Raw genomic sequence first — 13,505 nt, 5'->3', positions numbered from 1 at the left:
GGGTATCTCCTAGAGTATTCTCGATCTTGTTTGCTGATGACACCAACATTATAATGTCACATGAGAATTTTGCAGTATTAACATTATGGTTGCCAAAAACGCCGTACCACGTCATTCCCCGCCATGCTCATTCTGCCAAAGACGCCGTACCACGTCTTTGATATCAATATTTCAAAGATCTGTGATCGAAATCATATTTCTCCCCCGGAGACTTGAGATCTACTGTTGATCCCCTCTCAACTCTCCAACGGTTCAAAAGCGCCATCTGGTGGCCGATCGCCCAGAGCGGAAACAGGAAATGGAAGCTGGTGTTCATTTCAATTCGGTCCGATCACTCGGTAATAGTCCCAGGACTCGAGCTGGACACAACGGATAGCAATCAGTTACCAATAACTCGATAAACAACATGATTTGGACGTATATACTATTATACAACCTGGAAATGGATCGCATATTTCTGCATCCCATAATAGGAACATTTCTGTTCCACGCTCATCGCCCAACGCTATGAGGAAGCTACAGTAAGATTCAGCGTTATTTTTTAACATGTTCGATACTAACTGCTCTAATGACACTAGATGAATCATCTAACGTTGGCCACGGAATTATAAACTACCCCCCCCCCATCCGGTCAACATCAGATGATCAGTAGTAACTTCTAGAAGCACGTCCATTTGACATTTTTTATCTCACGCAGATTCCTATCAAACTGTATTTGATCATCAATATAATGCATTTGGGGCTATAAATCACGTTCTGGAGAAAGCTGCAGAAAACGATAAAAACATACTTATACTTTAGCCCGTATTTTAGTATGAATATGTGAATGAAAAAGTATAACGTTGCTACACCCTGAACAATAGATACTTGATGTTGAATGGGCCATAGTAATGTCAATTTAGCAATACAATTTAAAAAGTTATAGCCCTGCAAAGAAGGGGAACTTCTCCATAAAATAGAGCTGGCGGAGGATGGTAAATTATGAATTTACGCCTGGCGATCAAAGTGTTAATTAGGGAAGCAAATGATGGTTTATCTTGTGTCTCAGATTGGTTCCAGACTAATAAGCTATCGTTAAATGTAGAAAAATCGAATTTTATTGTATTTTGTAATAAAGGTAAAAGTTATTTGAAAAAGGAGGCAAAGCTATTAATCAGTAACACCGAAATCAAACAAGCAGAGGACAAGAAGCCTTCAGTCGACTCCTTCAGACATTAAGGACCCCCCACAGCCCAAATGGAATGAGTAAAAAAATAAATACAAAAAAATCTATATATATATATATATTATTATTGTTATTTTTTTAAGTCGACCAATAGTCGACTAACGGCAAATTTTGGCCAATCCTAGTCGACCATCCAAATCCTTAGTCGGGGACAGCCCTAGTTAATTGATAAATAGAAGTTGTTTTTTAATCCTGTATTATAGTCTTATCTTTCCTTACATATCTTATTGTAACATAATATGGGCTAGCACTCATTCATCTCATCTTCAAAAAATTATTTTACTTCAAAAAAGATTCGTTAGACTGGCAACCCTCTCAGATCGATTTGAACCATCTGCTCCTCTTTTCAAGAAACTAAACATTCTGACTGTCTGAGGTTAATTCTTTACAGATATGTATATTTGTGTACAAATGCATTCATGATCACAATCTACCAAATGGTTTTAATAGTTTTTTTTTCTTTTAATTCAGACGTTCATTATTATGCTACACGTCAGTCCAGGGACCTGCATATACATTATTGTGGTACTTCACTTAGGCAGTTCTCAGTGAGGTATAAAGGGTCCAATCTTTGGAATGCAGCTGATCCTATGCTGAGGAAATCTCCATCTCTGCTTATTTTTAAAGCAAACTACAAAAAAATTCTCATCCAAAAGTAGTAGATAGATAATAGGTCATACATGTAGGTATGCATTTGGTTATGTGGGTGGGTAGGTTTGTAGGCAGGTGGGTGGGTTGTTATATATTATTATGTACACAGTATATGCATGTATGTACTGTGTGTATGTAGAGCTGCCGCGATAACTGCATTACCGCGGTATCGCTGTTGCATCACGCCCACCGCAGAGTAGGCTGAATACCGCATCACCGCTGTTTTTTATAATAATAATAAAGTAGCGTCCAGACGTTGGGCTTGCGGCTCTGCAGATATACCCTACTCGGTTCCAAGCGACCCTATTGGGTAGAAGTGGTACCAGAAAAGTCACGTGAAACATTGCAGACCACTGATTGGTCAGAAGAGAGACGCGTCACACGTTGGAGCCTCTGAACAAAAACAGAAAGCTGCCATCTTTACTGCCTCGCTAAGGATGCATTTCATTCAGGATTTGTTTGCGACAGCACCAAGTGCAATAAACAAAAAAGGATGGATTCACTGTGTATTCTGCCTCATTTATTGATGAAACAAAACCGACATCAACCCAATTTACCACCGAGCGGAGAGTTTAGTGTCACAACAATGTGTTAAGTTTGTTGTTGTTATTAGTAGGGATGCCCCGATCACGTTTTTTGCCACAGATACCGATCACCGATCGTCGTGAGCCATATCGGCCGATACCGATACTGATCGTTTTTGATTAAAAAAAATTAAAAATGATTTTATATACATTTTTTTTTTATAAAATATATATACTATATAATTAGACTTGTACTTGTATTATCTGCGAGACATCGCCACCACGCAACAAGCTCCACTGTCTGTGTACTCGAGTAGCCACCAGCTACGGCCAGGATTCTCCGGAGTTGCAGCTGGACCCTATACTCGAGTAGCCTCGAGCTACGGCCAGGATTCTCCGGAGCTGCAGCTGGACCCTATTGATCACATTCACAACAACATGCCCTCAGCTTGAATACGCGTCAAATCAGTGTTATAAGACATTGATATCAGGAGCTATCTGTAGCTACTGCTAGCCGGATATATAACATTAATACAACGCCTCATTGAACTATTTTTTTTTTTATCAAATATTTTTCTTTTTCTTTTCTTTTTTCCAACATGAAACAAAACATATCACAATACAACAACAACAATACATAAGACAGTAACTCAACACCACATGACAAGACAACAACTGATACAACTGTACAGTGATCATCCTAACATGGACACTCGCTCGTTCTCCCCCCCCCCCCCCTCCCCCCGCTCACCCCAGGACCTCAACATGAGTCACCCTCACAATACATCACTCAGCAAAAAAAACAAGAATCAAAACAACCATTTCCAAACTTATATGCGTTCCCTCAACTTTGCCACTGTAGCCAACCAAATTACGATATCAGATTCCCTAACCCCTATAACACGTGCCGTGGATATCTCCAAATAGATCATGTCAAGGTAGGTGAGGATGGGACATTTAGTTTTGAACAGTGAACTAACTTGCGCTAACATGAGCTAACAGAGGTATCATACACGTCTCTACTAGACTATTGCTGGAGCATTTGTTGATATCAGGAGCTATCAGTAGCTAGCCGGCTAGATACCGTTCGGTTAGACAATGCCTCATCATGTATTAAACTAAAAGTGAATAGTTGACTGGGTCATTTTGTAACGGTAGCTAACGTTAGCTCAGGGAGACGCCGTCCTCCCGTCCCACTAGACTAGACAAGACCCGTGTTTACATGCGTGCGGGAGGGGCGGGCGGGAGTAGCAGACGCCGCACCACCCGGTGTCTGAGACAGAACTGAGACAGCGAGTGAGATCGGTTTTGACGATCGGCGAAAATAAAGCATTATCACCGATCACCGATCGCATATTTATACTGATTATCGGCCGATAATGATCGGTGGCCGATCGATCGGGGCATCCCTAGTTATTAGCCTAATACTAACGTCAGCAGATATACACGAGAGGTAACGTTAAACCTGGGTTGCTTGGTAGAATAGACACAATGAGAGGTAACGTTAGCTTTAGCAGAATAGACACAACGAGAGTCTGGTTAATGTTGTTATTGATTGATTGATTGAAACTGTGTTAAACTCTGGCTTGCTGCAAGCCCTCGGACATAACTATGCCCACGGAGCTTTCAGTGTACACAAGCGGCCCCGCCTGCATCCCCACACGGAGACAAACGGAGTATAACCTGCAGTGGAAAAGGAACGAAGTACCAGGAACCTAAAGCGGGTAGAGTCGAGTAGGTACTATGCAGTGGAAAAGCGCCATTAGACTAGAGGCAGGCTATAATGCTATAAAGAGTAGACGGGGGGGGGAAAATGCTTTCAATTTTTTTTTTTTTTTTTGTGGTTATCGTCGCGGTACGAAATATTTCGCAAATTTGTGCGGTAAGGAAAATATCAATACCGCGGCAGCTCTATGTGTATGTATGTTTGTATTAACACAAATCTTTTTAATAATTCTGGTATTTTATAATATGCATATTTTTGTATTTTTGTATGTTTGATTTTATAAAACAGGGGAAGTTCTTGATAAGCCTCCAGGCTTCTAACTTCTCCTTCACAATCGTTATAACTTATTATGTATTGTTTTTACTTCTGTTTAACTGTGTTAATAAACAAACAAACAAACAAAACGTTTGTCCCGTGGGGTGGAACAGGTTTTAAGCTAATGTTAGCTAATCGGTATAGCAGGCGCGCGTAACGTTACAGTGCAAGCAGGTGGTGGATGCGACGTCTGTAAACAAGGAGAGATTAACGCGCGAGGGCTGCAAAAAAGGCGACTGTCATAAGACCAAAACACACCGCAGTTTTAATAATTTTACATGACTATTTGGTTACCCGCCATGTGGCGGACAGACCTTTCATTGTCACTCGCCAAACCTAAAACCTGCCCGCCATTGGCGCTTGGCGGGTGCTTATGTTGTTCGCAGTCTACAAATCATATTATACCAGGTAGCCAATTGACGGAAAATCCGTCACGACTCCGAATCAAATTGACGGAAATCCGTCTCAAGACGGAGCGCTTTAATCCCTGAGATAGGGTAGAAAGACAAATGTCCAAAACCAATACCAGGGGCCTTTGGAAAGGCTTTCAATCGATCACTGATTGGACCAACAATTCCAGTTGGTCGGGCTCTGGGATCGATGTTGCAAACCAGTTCTTTGCTAGGTTCGACAGATTTTATTTCTCAGCTGAGCAGGAGAGTATCCTCTCCTCTCTGGCTCAGCCTAGTCCTGAGGACAGTGGTCCCCCTATTGATATTTCTACTGAAGAGGTTCATCAGGAGCTTAACACTTTAAGGACCAGCCACGAGTTTATACGTGTTACGGTGCCATGCGTTGTGGACCGGAGAGTGGTTATTGTTTTATTCCATATTAATAACGCTATTAACGTCCCCGATCGACTTGCAGGACCTACCCGCATATTTGATTTTCGAAACATGCAATACCGGCCAGATCCGCTTAGGGGCGCCATCGCTCCACTGCAGTATCATTGAGGGCGATTGAAAAAATTTTTTACTGTCTGTGGGTGTTTCATATGAGCCTCGATCCCAGCCGAACATACTCCGTCTTTGATCACGTTACCGAACGCAGATTTCAGCCTGGAATAATGGGATTTATGATCAGCCAATGGACATATCGATCTACCAGATTCCGATGACTAATGACGAAATGCTGCCGGCGATCACATGGCCTGACGGTAGGATACTATTCTCCCAAATTACAGCTGGATTGGACATTGTTTTAAAATGCAACGTGATCGATCAGTGAAAATGGCTACTTGAACGCACACTGTATTGCTAATCAATAATAGTAATCGGCATCCCCTGCTGCCCCCATTTCATCCATAGATGCTCTGTAATAGTCCGGATGCTACGCAGTTTGTTTTATTTCATTCGTATATATACAGCAGAAATGGCGTTTGATATAACGTGACTAGCCTTTAGCCTATTATCTAGCTCCCCAGAAAAAAAGACTAGACGAAAACTGCGATAAACCTTATATTCACGGCGCTATAAAATGACAACCAACCGATGGATTTTTATTTTCTTTAAGCCATTATGAAGGCACGGTTTATGCACTCAAGTGACAATGAGAATGGACAGATAGCAATACTATAAAGTATATATATAGCCGTTAGAAAGTACATCGGTTTGTTGACAAAGCGTTGTCCTCCAGCCAGGGTTCGAAATTAACGGGGGCTTGGGGCAAAATGCCCTCGAAAATTGACCAAATGCCCTCGAAAATCAGTTAAGGGGGGCAAAAAAAGCCCCCGACAGTTTACTAATTATATATATAATTATATATATGCTCTACAGTGCGAGCATTTCCCTCGTATTTGCCCCTAATAATATGTGTGTGTGCAAACCGGAAAAATCATTTACTTGCAGTGTGCGAGACAGACGAGTGATTGTGAAGATTACAAAACAGCTCCGCTGTTAATAGTTCAGATTGAAACTGGACTGAAATTCAGTTTTTGGGTGGAATGTTTGTTCCAAGGAGGAGGGAGGCGGGGCCCGCTGCGTGTTTACAGGCACTTGAGAGGAATCAGAGGATGCGAACACAGACAGAGCGCTCTGCTCTCATCAAGCATTACACTGCTATCTTAACGTTAGCAAGCTAAGCATCTGCATAGCGCGACCTGTCTAACGTTAAGTCACTTGTGTTCGCGGGGAAAGACCGTTCCATTTGTAACACAACTCCAAAGAATAATATCCAAATCCGATCCCGATGCGCATTTCCTTCATTCCACAGCGCTGAGCGCGCAACGTATTTTTTTTTTTTTTTTTTTTTTTTTTTTTTTTTAACTTAAATTTTTATTTTCATTTTTTCAACAACATACATAGACAACATTCATAGACAATACACAGTACATAAATTAAAACAAATAGACAAAAAATGGGTAAAGAAAAAGTGTGACATGGGTCCTTCGGTCCCTTCTACATTTGCATTATTTATTTACATTTTTATTCATTTCCTTGTATCCTTTTCAAACCTCTGTGATGTCGTTACTTCCCCTCCTGTATTCTTCCCATTTTCCCCATTTCCATTCAAACTTTTCTTCTTGCAGCCTCAGCAGATGTGTGATTCTCTCCATTTCCTGTATCCCCTCTACCAACTCTATCCATTGATCCTTTGTCGGCACTTCTACCTTGTACCACAGTTTAGTTAAAGCTTTCTTGGCTGCCACTATCAATATCTTAATCAAATATTTGTCTTCCCCTTGGATTCCTTCCTGTGACAGATTCCCCAAATACAACACTTGGCCTCCCTGGGGTATTTCGTATCCTATTATTTCATTTATTATCCCTCCTATCTCTTCCCAGTAGTGCCTTATCTTCTGACATCCCCAGAATATGTGTGTATGGTTCACCCCTTCCTGTCCACACTCCCTCCAACATGTTTTCTTTGCTGGTGTGTAATTGCCCTGTATTTCTGGTGTTATAAAGTATCTAATTATATTTTTCCACCCAAACTCCCTCCATATCCTTGATCCTGTGGTTGTTTGTTGTGTCTTACATGTGTCATACCATTCCTCCTCTGTTATCTCTATTTCCAACTCTCTTTCCCACTTTTCTTTCACATACAATGTTGTATTTCCCTTACTGTCCATTATTGCCTGATATAGTGCTGATATGCGCAACGTATTTCATTGATCGATCTGGCCAGAGCCTATACTCACAAACGTTGCGTGTGTGGGGTTTTTCATCAATTTGAAACAAGCCTCTTGACTATTGGAATTAGGGATGTTAAAAATAAAATATCTAATAATATTATTCAATATTAGACATTCATTGATCCAGAGGCAACCGGTTATTCGTCTGCTATTTGTAGATATATCAAGACAACAACACAACTTGCCCTCAGGGACAATAATATTTAATCTATTTAGATAGAGTATGTATGTATTATTTACAGATAATTGAAGGTACCTCAAAACATGAAACCAAGCCATGATGTCACACATTGTGTGTGTGTGTGTGTGTTACTTGAACAATTGTCACTGTGCTCCTAAATTTCTGTGTGCTCCTAAATTTGTATTTAGATTTTATTTATTAACATTTTATTTAGGAGCACATGTGCTCCTTGGGAAAAAGGTTAGCGTAGAGCCCTATATATGGAGACATTAACATTACGTTATCAAACATGGGGACGAAGACTGTAAAAAAAAGTGTCAACAATGTTTTATAATCTTTATGTTAATTTTCATTATAAAAATGTTGTGCCCCCGAAATACAAAAAAAGCCCCCGAAAATCAATTAAGGGGGGCAAAAAAAGCCCTTGAATTTTTTTTTTAATTTCTAACCCTGCCTCCAGCCATATATTACACTGCAAGCCGTGGTCGTCAATGTGTTAAGCGCATCAAGGTAAACAAAGGCCCTGGGCCTGATGGTATTTATCCTGCATCCTCAAGGTCTGTGTGACCAGTAACCCTAACCTCCATCAAGGTAAACAAGGGCCCTGATGGTATTTATTAGGGATGCACCGATATGAAAATTTGCCACCGATACCGATTGTTCAACTAACACAATCGGCCGATACCGATATTTGTGGCAAAAAAAAATATTTGTAATTATTTTTTTTAATATATATTTTATTTTTTTTGGTAATTTTTTTTTTTAATTTTTATGAAACTACTGTATATTTGTATGTGTATGTTTGTATTTGTAGGCCTCTTTACTTAAAAAAAGGAAACATCAAGAAATATGTTTATGGTATTAATTCCACCATGCCATGTAGCACTCACTATCCCTCTCCCAGTATGGTCTGCCGGCCTGCAGCTGGATACTATTGTCTCAACCAGAGCTCTCAACCAATGCAATAGAACAATTTTGATTGACAGTCGATTCGGCCAATTACATCACACCGCTAGCACCCACCTCCTGCTGTTCTTACCACCAATCGGCAAGCGTTTATTCATTTTCTACTTCCGGGCATGCCGCCATTGATCTGCTTGCGAGAACCACAACAAGCTTACCGTAGCTAATACGTTAGCTCCCCGGCCCCGCCGACCTGCGCTCCACAGGATGACCAAACGAGGCATAATGATTTTACTGCAACGAATGTTATAATAAAACAAAGCCTTTCTATACATTTGTCTGATTGAAAACTTTATTAACAGATTGCAGAATGGATTGGGTACAACTCAGGGCTCTATGAGCAACGGAAGGAACTGAGCTAGTATGAACGAGTAATGCTGGCTACTTGCTATGTTGGGGTAAATACTATGCTGATGTTATTGAACGTGTAACACTAACTATATAACGTTAATGCCACAAAACGAATGTTTGTCATTTTAACAGCAGATACTTTCTTAAATGCCATCTTCCCGAGAGAGGGGTGTTGACGGGGAGCTCTGATGGGTTCGCTTGGTTGTGTTATTAGCATTGAACAGCTAACCGAAAGCTAGCGTTAACTAACGTTAAAGGTTTAGCCATAACGTTACCTTGGCTAAAGTTGGGGCTATTCATAATCCAGCAATAATGGCTGCATACCTGCAAGCAAAGTACAGCAAGTTGGCAAAGGAGTATTCCAACGTAAATCACATTTTCACCAGTAACGTTAGTCTTTCCATCTCCCGGTAGCTCATGCTAGCTAACCTAGCTCACGTTAGCGTCGTCACTGAGCGACCACCTCGCGTACACAATTAATGACATGTTGCGGACAGCCATATCGGTGACAATGTTTAGCTTTTAGTGCCAAATGATAAGAGTCTGAAGCGGAGTCTCAAAAGAGAATGTTGAATATTTAGTAGTAACTTTGATGCAGTAGCTTGTGTGTGTGTGGGGGACTGGGGGCGGCATTGTGTAGGACGCGACTGAACTTTTTTTTGCCTTTTGACGCGACACAAATTGATGGATATTTATCGGCTATTGCCATCGGCACATTCGATCTTATCGGGCGATAGGTTGATTGCAGTCAACAAGGCACTTATGGGCCGATACCGATACCCGACCGATACATCGGTGCACCCCTAGTATTTATCCTGCACCCTCAAGGTCCGTGTGACCAGTAACCCTAACCTCCATCAAGGTAAACAGGGCCCGGGCCTGATGGTATTTATCCACGCTCCACCCTTAACACTTTCAGTGCCGTTCACGTAGATCTACGGTTCTGTCGTCCAATCGTTGAGTGCCGGAAATGTAGATCTACGTTTCTGTCACAGTCAGCGTTTCCGTTAGCCGGTAATTACCGGTTTTTGACCGGCAAAATATGTTGAAGTCCGACTATTTAAATATCTCCGGTCTTAATGTCCGGTGAAAATAATTCCTCTAAGCACAATTTTATTATTTGAATTGTATTAAAATCGGCTAAAATTAAATAGCCTATGCGATGAACGAAAAAATAATTCCACTTTCAGTTTCATTGTTGCTTCACTCTGATAGGATGGCGCCGCGCAAATGTGAAACTTAACTTTTTTTTTTTTTGAGCCTGCACGCTCTGGCCATCATAACGACAAACAGGTACACGAGGAAGAGAGAGAGATGGCGAAACAAGCTAAGCTTAGTAAATATTTCACGAAACCAAGCACAAGCAGGTCTAATAATGAAGAAGATGAACCTTCTGAACCTGAAGTCACAGAGACCGCTGACGCTGATGCCGTGGTGGCTCCTCCCGCGGAAAAGAAACTAAAATGTCGAGCGTTCAGACCCGAGTGGAAAGTAAAATTCTCGTGGCTGAGGTGCGACATTATAAATGCAGAAGAAAAAATGTTTTGCGAAAAATGCGAGAAATCGGGGAGGAAGAATGGATTCACAAGAGGAGCAACGAATATGAGAATCTCGGCTCTCACTGAGCACAGTCAGTGTAGTGACCACATATCAGCAGTCTACCTAACGCAACAGCAAAACGCAATGCAAGGCCACTGTGATAAAGCGAATGAAACGTCCAATAAGAAGCTGTGCTCTCAGCTACAAGTTGTATTTCACATGGCCAAAAATGACATCGCATGTCATCAGTATGTAGGGTTGACTGACCTACTGAGAGAACTTAAGGCTCCAGATTTTGTCACGTGTGCCGGCATTTACCGGCACAGCGACTCCGTTGATGACATGGAAAGGGCGCTGGAAGACGTTGTGATGAAACAGCTGGATGAAAAGCTAAAGGGGAGTGACTTCATTGGCATTATAATTGATGAGACTGTAAATATCACGGTGAACAAGAAGCTGATTGTATACGTCAAGTTAGAAAAAAAAGGAAGAGTTGAGACGTGTTTTCTGGGCAATTATGATGTGCAGTCCGGGACCGCACAGTGCATTTTTGACAAAGTGGCCGAGGTGTTCCGCGAGAGGGGTGTGGCGCTGTCCCGCATCACTGGCCTGGGCTCGGATGGGGCCAGTGTAATGATGGGGAAGCGTGGTGGAGTTGGTGCTCTTCTGAAGAGAGAGAGTGCGTTTTCCATTCAGGTGCACTGTGGTGCCCACCGAGCTGCGCTGGCCGCGCTAGATGCTGCTAAAGCTGTGGACCAGGTAGGAGCCTACAAGCGCACAATTGCCTCTGTGTACTCCTATTACAAGCACTCAGCCAGCAGGACCAATCGCCTCCGTCAAATGGCAGCAGCGCTCAGCGATGAAGACATGACGAGCCTAAAGCAGCCGTGCGCTGTCCGCTGGCTATCCTTGCACAGGGCAGTGGAGGGTATTAAAAGTAACTGGCCTGCTCTGGTGATGGAGCTAAATGAAGAGGCTGTGGGAGGAAATGCCCAAGCCCAAGGCATCCTGGGTCAAATCCAGTCGTACTCCTTCATCGCCTTGACTCACGCACTGGCTGAAGTGCTACCGGTGATGACCAAACTTAATTTGGTTTTCCAGAAAGAGGACGTCAATCTGGCCGCAATCCGACCAATGGTTCACGCATCAGTCGCGGCACTCACACACTTACTACATGCCCCAGGTCCAGAAGAAGAGAGGTTCCAGACAGATTCCATGGGAGGCATGTACAAGGATGTGAAATTGACACATGCAGGTGACCGGCCCGTTCAGGCTTTCAAAAGTGCCCGAGCACGCTACATACAACATCTAATAGATGCTTTACACGACCGATTCCCTGAAGATTCCCTGGATCTGCTCAACTGCTTCGACGTCCTTCTGAACCCCTCGCGATACCCACAGGATGGTAAGTCAATTTGATTTAGTTTGTTGCAAAAGTCGTAGCATCATTCTTTAAATAGGTATATCATTTTTGAATAACCTAAAATGCTCGCCTATATCGCGAAAATGTATGGCTATTCTTATTAATAATAATCATAATAAAATAATCATAATAACAATAATAATGAAAATAACAGGATAACATTTAAACCTTCCTACTTTTCAGTTAATCAGGCTGTCGATGCCATGTAATAAGTTGTTTAAAGTTGTTTATTGGCTTTTCATAAAAATTAATCAATGATTATTTATCACGCCGTCCCCTCAGGGCTTCGGGAATATGCTGAACCAGCCATCCGAACCATTATTGGTCATTTTGGCCAAGAAGTGACCAGCGAGGATGAGTCAGCACCAGCCACAGCCCCTCTCATTGATGCCACAAGCGCGCAACGAGATGCCATTGCTATGATGACAGCGCTCCGCGGTTATGGAGGCTTGACTTTTTCAACGGCATGCGAAATCCTCATCAGGGATTTTAGCGAAATCTACCCAGAGTGGGCCAAACTGGCCAAGGTAGCCTGCCTGATCCCCGTCTCCAGTGTGCCAGCAGAGGGAGGGTTCTCTCTGCAGAACAGGATCAAAACAGCGCAGCGAAGTCGCCTCAGGGAGGACAAGGTCACAAGACTTATGCGCCTTGCAAGTTGTCGAGAGACACTTGGCACATTCGATTTTAATTCGGCAGCTGCATGCTTCACTGCTGCGAAAACGCGTAGGAAGTAAAACGTTATGAGCCAGCAATAGGTTCTGGTTATTTTATTTGTTTTTTTTATTCTATTTTATTTGATCTGAGAAAAGGCTTATAGCAAAAGGGAATTCGCCTATTTGATTTTAAGTTAGCAGCAGCACGCCATAATTAAAATGTTATAAGCCAGATAGGCCTAGTGTGTGTAATTTTGTTAGTTTCTGAGAAAAGGCCCTAAGAGAAAGCCCTTTTTGTCGTAACTCGTAAATCCTTGGAGAATGAGACCCAATGTTCTGGGAAGGGAATTCGCCTGTAAGCCAGATAGGCCTACATTTTTTGTTAGTTTGCAAATCGTTTTTATTCTATTTTAGAATACAATTGTTGTGTTAGTGTTCGTGTTGCCCCAATCAACGTTTTTGTCTGCGTTTGCCTTTACGCAAAAGCGTAGTTTTCAATTCTGCAACTGTAATGTCTAATACATTTTTCCTGCAATACAGAAAGTTATAAAAAATATATATTATAAATCTACATGCCTTGATGATGTCATTCTTTAATTGTATATAGCCTATAGCATATCAATTGTTTTTAAGCTCAATAAACTCTGACCCGGACGTCTTTGTATAGCCATGGGGAAATGTATTCTTCCGCGCGCACACGGTTCCCGGGTCAACGTGCGTGCATCCATTTCAAATAGCGCTCTAGTAGATAGCCTCTATGATGTACGAATCAACGAGAGATAACATTGATTGAACTGACACAAAGTACACTTTATTGATTG

The sequence above is a fragment of the Notolepis coatsorum genome, assembly GCF_963971535.1.
Source record: "Notolepis coatsorum genome assembly, chromosome: 6".
NCBI classification, from domain to species: domain Eukaryota; kingdom Metazoa; phylum Chordata; class Actinopteri; order Aulopiformes; family Paralepididae; genus Notolepis; species Notolepis coatsorum.
Note: the sequence above shows the minus strand (reverse complement) of the source record.